The sequence below is a fragment of the Triticum urartu genome, chromosome 5 (genome assembly GCF_003073215.2).
Source record: "Triticum urartu cultivar G1812 chromosome 5, Tu2.1, whole genome shotgun sequence".
Lineage (NCBI taxonomy): Eukaryota > Viridiplantae > Streptophyta > Magnoliopsida > Poales > Poaceae > Triticum > Triticum urartu.
Window position 1 is genome coordinate 85658724 of NC_053026.1, and position 10633 is coordinate 85669356.

Here is a 10633-nt window from a genome sequence, read left to right on the forward strand (position 1 = left end):
GAAAACTTGTTACACTTGAGGACTGTGAATCCTCTAGCCGGTTAGGCGTCGCATTCTGAGCATCCAAGAGTCATTGTGGATTGCCGGTGAACAAAGTCTGTGAAGGTTTGGAAGTTTACCTTGAAGACTTATCAGAGTGATTGAGTAAGGTCTGTGTGACCTTAGCTCAAGGGGAATACGAAGAGGACTAAGTGTTCTGAGCTGTGTGCTCAGGACTAAGTGTTTGGGACTGAGTGTCCTTAGATTTAAATACCTATCCGCCCTAACCAGACGTACAACTGTCACAGCAGTTGGAACTGGTCTACCAAACCTTTGTCTTCGTCACGCACACTGGTTCTATCCTTCTCATCTCTTTATTTACAGTTGGCTCTTGTAAAGTCAGTGCCTATTTGCTTTATCTATTTGTCTTCACTGTGTACATGATCCTTACTGCTTAGCTACTATTAGTCAGTGTGGTTTCACTTCATTGAATGCTTGACTATTGTCTGTCTAGTGTAGTCTATCTTCCGCTGCATGGAAATATGTTCATTTCTATCATTTGTCTTCGAAACTTCCATGTTTTGAAGACTTTCATAAAAATCGCCTATTCACCCCCCTCTAGTCGATATAACACACTTTCAATTGGTATCAGAGTAAAGTACTCCCTTATTCTGTGTGATTTTGGTTTAACCGTCTGGAGTTTCAGTTATGTCGACCACAGGTATGAAGACTGTGTCATGCCCCATCTTTGACAGTCACGAGTATCCCAAGTGGAAGGCCATGATGAAGAAGCGCCTTATGGCAACAAACAGCGAGCTGTGGACCGTCACTGAGATTGGTCTGACCGATCTGTGCAAAATGGCGGAAGCTGATGACATTCGCAAGTACACTCTTCTCAACCTCACGGCGAAGAACGTCATCTGCTCCTGTCTATCTCAAAATCAGTTTAGGAATGTCATGCATCTCGATCATGCAAAGCTCATCTGGAACCATCTCTCGGAGGTCTATGAAGGTCATCGAACTCGTCATGATCCTCGGTTCGAGGACTTTAAGGAGTCACTCAAAGCGATGACTTTCGAACCAGAATCATCATCTTCTGCATCATGCCTTATGGAAAATGATGCTAAGGTAATTGAATGCTATCTGTCTGAATCCAGTGATGATGAATCTGGTGATGAATTTGGACCCAGCTATGCAAAACTTGCTTCCCTTGTCACTAAACAATAGAAAGCTATGGAATATATTCAAAAATTGTTAGACAAAAGCGATGACCTGTTGGACGCTGAAATGACTCGATCTCAGTCCTTAATTAAAGACATAAAAAATCTTCATATTAAGTATGAGGAGCTTGAAAGTCGTCATGAGACGCTCTCAACAACTCATGAAGAACTTGAGAAATTGAGAGCGGCTCATGAAGATCTTCAAAAGGAAAACGAGTCACTTCGCGCCGAACAGATCAGTTCAGCTCAGGAAGGATTTGAACCACTATGTCTTAAATGTATTGAGCGTGATAACGCTACTTCTGTTGCTGAATGTTCTACTGCTGCTACTGTTGCAATATCTTCAACTGTTGATGTGGAAACTAACCCCTCTGCTGAGGAGACCACTGCTATTGCTGATGAGAATGCTAGGTTGAAGACACTGCTTGAAACAGGGATGTACAAAAGTCTTAAAGGGCATCAGACACTATGTGATGTCCTCAAAAGGCAGATCCTGAACCGAAACCCTAGGAAAGAGGGTGTTGGGTTCGTAAGGAAAATAAATGCTGATGGCTCTTACTGGAAAGCTGAGCAGTACCCCAAAACCACATGGGTTGCTGTAAAGGAACCTTCAGCAGATCCATCCACTCTATCTGGCTTCACTTGTGCTAACCCCATTGTTATTGATGAATCCTTTGATGCAAACTATAAACTGTTTAAGAATCAGAATGGTGAAGTGTTTGCTAGGTATATTGGTACTAACTGCAGGAATGGACCGACTATGAAGAAGATCTGGGTGCCGAAAAGGTCTTTGGAGAATCTTCCTGTGAATGTCATCATGACACCACAGGTGAAGAAGACAAACCCCAGACCACAGGCCTCATACGGTCCAAAGGCTTCATACAGACAGAGGACTCACCTGAGTCACACTAACGCAAATGTTTTGCAGGGAAGCCATACTCAGGCCTATGAATATGAGCGCGGTTCATCAAACCGCCATGTTCATAAGACCAAGAACTATTCTGCTTATTTTTATGAATACTATTGTCCACCTCTAAGACTTTTTGCTAGGGCTTCAAAGCCAAAATTCTCAGATGCTGCACTTAGACTTATTGCTTCAAAGCCACCCCTAAAGATGTGGGTGGCTAAGAAAGCTTAACTCTCTTTTGCAGGGAAAGGTCTCCAGCCACAAACCAAAATCGTCTGACACTATTGCTGGGGACCTTAAACATCTTATAGGGCGCAAGATCAAATGCCCAAATGGTCTTATTATGTACTTTGTTTCTGAATCGCTTGCAACTTGCTCTATCTGTCCTAATCTTGATTTAAGCTTTAATAATCCACTGGTTCGTCAAATGTTTTTGCTTCACAATTCTCTTCGTGAAGCCTATCCCCCTAACTGCACTATAGGGTATGACACCGGCTGCTTCAGAATGGATTATTGATAGTGGGTGTACAAATCACATGACTAGCAAGCGAAGCCTTCTCATGGACTCAACCTTACGTCCATCAGACAAAAGTCACATCATATTTGCTGACACTGGTAAAAGCAAGGTATTGGGTCTAGGTAGAGTTGCAATCTCAAAGGATCAACACATGGATAAAGTCATGCTTGTTGAATCCCTTGGTTTCAACTTAATGTCTGTCTCAATGCTTTGTGATTTAAACATGATTGTGATGTTTGGAAAATATCGTTGCCTTGTACTAATGGAATCTGACAAGTCTCTAGTGTTTGAAGGGTATCGAAAAGATAATTTGTATGTTGTAGATTTCTCAGCAGGACCACAACTTGCAGTATGTCTTCTAGCAAAAGCTTCTGAATGCTGGCTCTGGCATCGAAGGCTAGGGCATGCTGACATGAGGAACCTCCACACCCTTGCAAGGAAGAAGCATGTCATAGGCATCGAGGGCGTCAAGTTCAAGAAGGATCACTTATGCGGTGCCTGTGAAGCAGGAAAGATGACGAGGGCCAAGCATCCCTCGAAGACAATCATGACAACGACTCAACCCTTCGAACTGCTACACATGGATCTTTTCGGTCCCACTCATTACTCAAATCTTACTACTACTGCTTGTCTTTATGGCTTTGTCATTGTTGATGATTATTCAAGATATACTTGGGTGCATATAATCCTTTACAGGACTGAAGTGCAGGATGTCTTCAGACGCTTCGCCAATCGAGCAATGAACAACTATGGCGCCAAGATAAAGCACATCAAAAGTGACAATGGCACTGAATTCAAGAACACTAGCCTAGATACATATCTTGATACTTTGGGCATCACACATGAATTCTTAGCTCCGTACACGCCACAGCAGAATGGCGTCGTCGAACGCAAGAATAGAACACTTATTGAGATGGCTCGGACGATGCTTGATGAATACAAGACTCCAAGAAAATTCTGGCCTGAAGCCATTGACACTGCATGCCATATCATCAACCGTGTTTATCTTCACAAACTTCTGAACAAGACATCCTATGAGCTCCTTACTGACAAGAAGCCAAATGTCAGTTACTTCAGAGTATTTGGTGCCAAGTGCTGGATCAAGGATCCACATCACACTTCAAAATTTGCACCAAAAGCACATGAGGGTTTTATGCTTGGATATGGAAAGGATTCGCACTCCTACAGAGTCTTCAGTCTCTTTCATTACAAAGTGGTTGAAACAGTGGATGTGCGGTTCGATGAAACTAACGGCTCACAAAGAAAGCAACTGCCAAATGTGCTAGATGAAGTTCCATCCAGTGAATCAATCAAACTTATGGAAACTGAAGAAATCATACCTTCTGAAGCTCAACCCGAAGAAGAACTTATCATCTCCGCACCTGATCAACCTGAAGATAATGCTCAGCCTGAAGACAATCCCTCTAACAATGACAATGATCAGCAAGAGCAAAATCTTCGTCCTGTACATCCTCGTGTTGCAAATGAAGTGCAGATTGAGAGAATAATCGATACTATCAATGCACCAGGTCCACTCACTCGTTCAAGGGCAACACAGCTAGCAAATTTCTGTGGGCACTTCGCATTCGTCTCAATAACAGAACCCAAGAAAGTTGAAGAAGCCTTCATGGAACCTGAATGGATTCAAGCTATGCAAGAAGAGCTTCAACAGTTTGAGCTGAATAATGTATGGGAACTGGTTAAGCGTCCTGATCCTCGGAAGCACAATATAATAGGCACCAAATGGATATATCGCAATAAGCAAGATGAGCATGGTCAAGTTGTCAGAAACAAAACTCGTCTCGTTGCTCAAGGATACACTCAAGTTGAAGGGATTGACTTCGATGAAACATTTGCTCCTGTGGCTAGACTTGAAGCCATACGCATACTTCTGGCCTATGCAAATCATCACAACATACTTCTATATCAAATGGATGTGAAGAGCGCTTTTCTCAATGGCAAGATTGAAGAAGAAGTGTATGTTGCACAACCGCCTGGCTTTGAAGATCCAAAACATCCTGACATGGTATACAAGCTCAACAAGACACTGTATGGCCTCAAACAAGCCCCTCGGGCTTGGTATGACACACTCAAAGACTTCCTGAAGAGCAAAGGCTTCAAATCCGGTTCCCTCGACCCCACTCTCTTCACGAAGACATATGATGGTGAATTGTTTGTGTGCCAAATATATGTGGATGACATTATCTTCGACTGCACCAATCAGAAATACAGTGAAGAGTTTGGATATATGATGCAAGAGCAATATCAGATGTCCATGATGGGTGAGCTGAAGTTCTTCCTTGGTCTTCAAATACGTCAGCAACGCAACGACATCTTTATATCTCAAGAGAAGTATCTCAAAGATTGCCTGAAGAAGTTTGGTATGCAAGACTGCAAAGGCTTCACGACGCCAATGCTAGCCAAACATCATCTGAGTCTCGACGACAATGGTAAAGAGTTCGATCAAAAGGTATACCGCTCCATGATTGGTTCTTTACTTTATCTATGTGCATCTAGGCCAGATATTATGCTTAGTGTTTGCATGTGTGCTCGATTCCAAGCGGCACCAAAGGAATCGCATCACTTAGCTGTGAAGCGAATTCTTTGATATTTGGCTTACACCCCAACTCTAGGATTATGGTATCCAAAGGGCTCAGAGTTTGATCTGGTTGGATTCTCGGATGCTGATTATGCTGATGACAAGGTGGATCGCAAGTCTACATCAGGCACATGTCATTTTCTGGGACGATCACTTGTATGTTGGTCTTCAAAGAAGCAGAACTGTGTATCTCTCTCCGCTGCTGAATCTGAATACATTGCTGCTAGATCTTGCTGCGGTCAGCTTCTGTGGATGAAGCAAACACTCAAAGACTATGGCATTTATCTGAAGCAAGTGCCACTCTACTGCGACAACGAAAGCGCCATCAAGATTGCCAACAACCCAGTTCAGCACTCGAAGACAAAGCACATTGAAATTCGTCATCACTTTCTCAGAGATCATGTTGTGAAGGAAGATATTGATATCATACACGTCAACACTGAAGAGCAATTGGCAGATATCTTCACCAAGCCCTTGGATGAGAAGAGATTTTGCAAGTTACGGTGTGAGCTAAATATCTTGGAATCCTCAAATGTCCTGTGATCAGGCACACATCCTAACACTTATGCATATTGATGATTTAGATGTGCAACACACGAAGTAAAGTATATCTTCAATCAATGAAGACATACATTCTAAGGGTGAATACATTAATGTGGAATTTGACTTCGGAACGCCACAATAATTGTGCGCCGTGTCTGGGTCTAATACTTCCTATATGGTGGGTAACGCCACCACAAAATTCGTCTGTTTGAAGTGTTTTACCCATGGTGTTACATTTGCTGTGTCTTCACATTTGGTTTGGCTTCAATCTCAACATGTCTTCATGATTATCTTCATTATGTTGATCATATATATATATATATATACACTAGTGTTCTGTCCTCTACAACATTCACTTATAGCTATGTCTTCTTGTTGAATCTTTTGAACTAAGTGAATGTGATCAGACCCTAACCTCTCTATGCTTGCTATCTCAAATTCTATCTCTCCAAATCATATGCATTCTATTAAAACTATCGAATATCTTCTCTGTGTCCTTGTCAGCAGAAGATACAGAGACAAACATTAAGTCCGTTTTCAATGCTAATTCCTTCACCTGAAACCCGGAGAAGTGGGAACGACCACCCGACAATCCAGGCGTGCATGGGAACGTGGAACAACCTCCGATATGTTGCATGATGGCCACGTGTTCTTCAGATGTGAATCGCCAGGGGCACCTGTGTAATAACGCTGTGCCGTCCCTGTCCTTATAAATACACGCCTTACCACAGTCATTATCCTTTCTTCCACTCTCGCACGAACCCTAGCGCCACCGCTAGCCCTCGACGACGCCGGCGACGAAGCGCTTAGCTGCCGCGACCTCTCCGACGCCGTCTTCACGCCGGCCGCGGACATCGTCTTCTCCGCCGTCGCCGTAGGTGTCCTCCGTCGCCAAGTTAGGGCACAGACGATCGAAGCTTTGTGACGCTCAAGAGAACCATCGGAGCGAGTCTTAACCTTGTAGACCCACTTACAAGTGATCGGACGGACTCCGGGAGGAAGAGAAACAAGATCCCAGGTACCAGTGCGTTCAAGAGCAGCAATCTCCTCTGCCATCGCAAACTGCCATTCAGGATGAACAACAGCCTGACGGTAAGAAGTCGGCTCAAGAACAGCAGCACCAGCGGTGGGAAATCCAAAGCGATCAACAGGCGGACGAGGACGAGAACGCAAGCCATAAGTAGGCTGAGAGGAAGATGACGACCCATCCACAGAGGCATCGAATGGTCGTGGACGACGAGTGTAATGCTGAGGAAAAGATGGAATAATAGAAGGAGGAATCGGCAAGGTAGAATCAGGGGGTGGCGACGAAGAAGTCACCGGAGATGAAGGTGTAGAATCCGGTGACAGGCTGGGAGAGGAGACCGGGGAGGAAGTCACCGGAGATGAAGGTGGAGAACCCGGTGACATGCTAGGCGAGGAGACCGGGGAGGATGGTGGCTGCAAATCAACTAGATGTGGAGAAGGAGAGGAAGTGGAACGGAGAGGTACAGTCTCGGCGGGGGTGATAGGTGAGTCAGGAAAAGTGAGGAAAGAGATATCCTGCACTGAAAAAGTCGAGGAAGATGGGCGTGGGTAGAAGGGACGAGACTCTTCAAAAGTCACATCTCGAGAGATACGCATCCGACGACCAATAGGATCCCAACAACGATAGCCCTTATGCTCATCACTGTAGCCTAAGAAGACACACTCAACAGACTGAGCGGTCAGTTTGGTGCGTTCGCGAGGGGCAAGAAGAACATAGCAAACACAACCAAACGAGCGAAGCATCGAATAATCGGGAGAACGATCAAAAAGTCGCTCGAAAGGAACACCACCCTGTAGAGCAGCGGAAGGCTGTATATTGATAAGGTAGGTGGATGTGGAGACGGCCTCGGCCCAAAAATGAGGCGGGAGAGAGGCAGCAATCACCAATGCACGAGCCGTCTCAAGAAGATGTCGATGCTTTCGCTCAGCCACACCATTCTGAGCATGAGCACCAGGACAAGAGAATTGAGAGAGAGTCCCGTGCTCAGCAAGAACACCACGCAACATCTTAGAGATATACTCGCCAGCGGAGTCAGCACGAAAAACACGAATGGGTGAAGAGAACTGAGTATGAACCATGGCAGCAAAACGCTTATAAATAGACAACACCTCAGAACGAGAAGTCATGAAATAAAGCCATGTGTAACGAGAGAAATCATCTATGAAAATAATATAGTATTTATGACCACCTTTCGAAGCGAAAGGGGCCGGACCCCATACATTAGAATGGACTAAATCGAAAGGACGCTTAGACACTGACTCACTAGGTGAATATGGTAACTGAATCTGCTTGCCAAGACGACAACCCTGACACTCTAAAGAGACATCTCCTGAGACGGACCCCAGAAGGCCTCGACGAACTAAAGAAGACAACCGAGAACCACACAGATGACCAAGTCGATGATGCCACTGCTGGAAAGAACCAGTGACAGAGGCGACAGAAGCGGAAGAACTGGCGATGGTGGTGGCAGAAGAAGGAACATGAAGCCAGTCCAACTCCCAAAGACCCTGAGAATCACGGCGGCGAGGGCCAGCCCCAACCAGAGTGTGCGTGTGACGGTCCTGGACAGAACAAGAGTCAACGTCAAGGATGACGCGACAACCAGAATCCGTAAGTTGACTAGCAGAAAACAAATTCATGGTAAGTCAAGGAACATGAGCAACATCAGGAACAGAATAAGAAGGAGTAGTAAGATTGCCTCTACTAGCAACAGAAAGGGGAGTACCATCAGCAGTGAAGACATGAATAGGAGAATCCAGTGATCGAAGAGAGGACAAAGTGGAAGAATGAGAAGACATATGAAAAGAAGCTCCAGAGTCCAGAACCCAGGGGGATGTACCTGACTGTGTAGAGGGTAATTGCTCAGTGCGGGAAGCATCAGTCACAGAACCGGCAGTACCCGTCGAGGAAGAACCTGAAGCCGCGAGCAGACGCTTAAGTCTCAGAATATCCTGCTCAGTCAAAGCAATGGCTGAAGCTGTCGAGGTAGATGACGAAGTCCCTGAAGATGATGATCGAGCCTTGCGCAGGTGTTTCTTCTTCGTGTAGCACTGAGACTCAAGATGACCATCATTGTTGCAATAGGCGCAATGTGGACGGGGGCGACCTGAGCCTCCAGAAGGAGTGGGCAAGAGCGGCGGAGCACTCGAGCGAGAAGGGGTCGGTGGAGCAAGTGGCGTAGGAGCACGAGTAGCGAGCACAGAGGGAACCTCCAGCAAACCAGCACCACGTAAGCGAGTCTCCTCAGCACGAATCTCAGAAAGCGCCTCCATGAGAGAAATACGGCCACGAGCAAACAACTGAGCACGCCGGGGCTCAAACTCCTTACGGAGCCGAGACAAGAACTCATAGACGCGATGAAACTCCAAATTGGCCTGGACAGCCTGGCAACAGGGGCAGGTACGACACCCAGCACTACGGAGAGAATCAAGCTGGCGCCAGATAGCAGAACTCTATGCATAGAAGTCATCAACAGTGGAGTCACCCTGCTGAAGAGCATGCTCCTGACGGATCACAGAGAGGTATAAGGCATCACCAGAGGGCTGATAGCGCTCACGAAGATGGGTCCACATCTCAAAGACAGTAGAAAGACCCAGAAATTCAGAAGCGAACTGAGGCAGAACACTAGCAGTGAGAACAGCTGCAGCACGAGCATCATCATCAAGCCACTAGGTGTAAACAGACAGAGCACCATGATACGTCTGAAGAGCCTCCTCATAAGCCAAAACCCTCTCATCATAAGCACGATCAGCAGCCTCATCAGCAACCTTAGCCGCATCCTTGGCGGCCTGATTAGCATCCGTAGGAAGAACCGATGGAGTTGGCGGAGTAGGGGCCACCGGAGGAACTGGACGTGGCGGACAGCAGACCTCGCCAGAAAGAACACCCCAAAGACGGATGCCACGCATGTGAATGCGCATGAAGCCAGTAAACTCGGTGTAGTTAGTACCATCAAAGATCACCGGACGGCGAGGGATAGCAACATAGCCCGATGCAGCAGACATTTTTTTTGAGAACCAACGAGAGCACCAGCGACAGCAGAGTCGGGAACAACAGAATCAGGCGCGAGATACTGGTGGATCGGGCGACCTGATCGGGCGGGCCGGCGCGGGCGACCTGATCGGGCCGGCGCTGGCGACTGGAGACTGGATCGGGCGTCCGCTGGAGAGGACGCTAGCGACGGGATCCGAGCGGGAGAGAGAGCGCTGGCGACGAAGCAGCTTCGAGCGGGAGATCGGCGCTGGCGACGGGGCAGCTTCGAGCGGGAGATCAGGGGATGCTGGGAGATCGAGGCCGGCGCCGTCGATCGGGGAAGAGAGACGGATCAATAGCACGAGTTGCAGCGTGCAAAAAATTGACCTAGCTCTAATACCATGTTAGGAATAAGCAACTTGTATTCCCATGAGGCCATAGGCCGATATATATATACATGTACAGGTGTGGAACATATGCAGGAAACCCTTTATACAACGGGATAAATACAAAGGGATACATGACTTATATTATAACTCTAACACATATAACCAAAACCTCATCGAAATATAGCAAAACATCTAGTTATTGATGTAAAAAAACATCTAGTTATTAATAATATTACGGTACTTATTTTTTCGCAATGATCACTTTTCTTTAGTCAACGTGGCTCGCCCCCCCCCCCCCCCCCCCCCCCCCCCTCCCCTACTCAAATTCTGGCTCCGCCCCTGATTGTATTGTACACCTTGTCACGCCAAGTGTTCATCTTATACTCCATAGCACCCGAAGTGTGCATTGCTTGGTTCCATCGGCCAAACTTGATCCAGGCGCCAACGCACCGGACCTGCATCAACGTGTCCATCACACG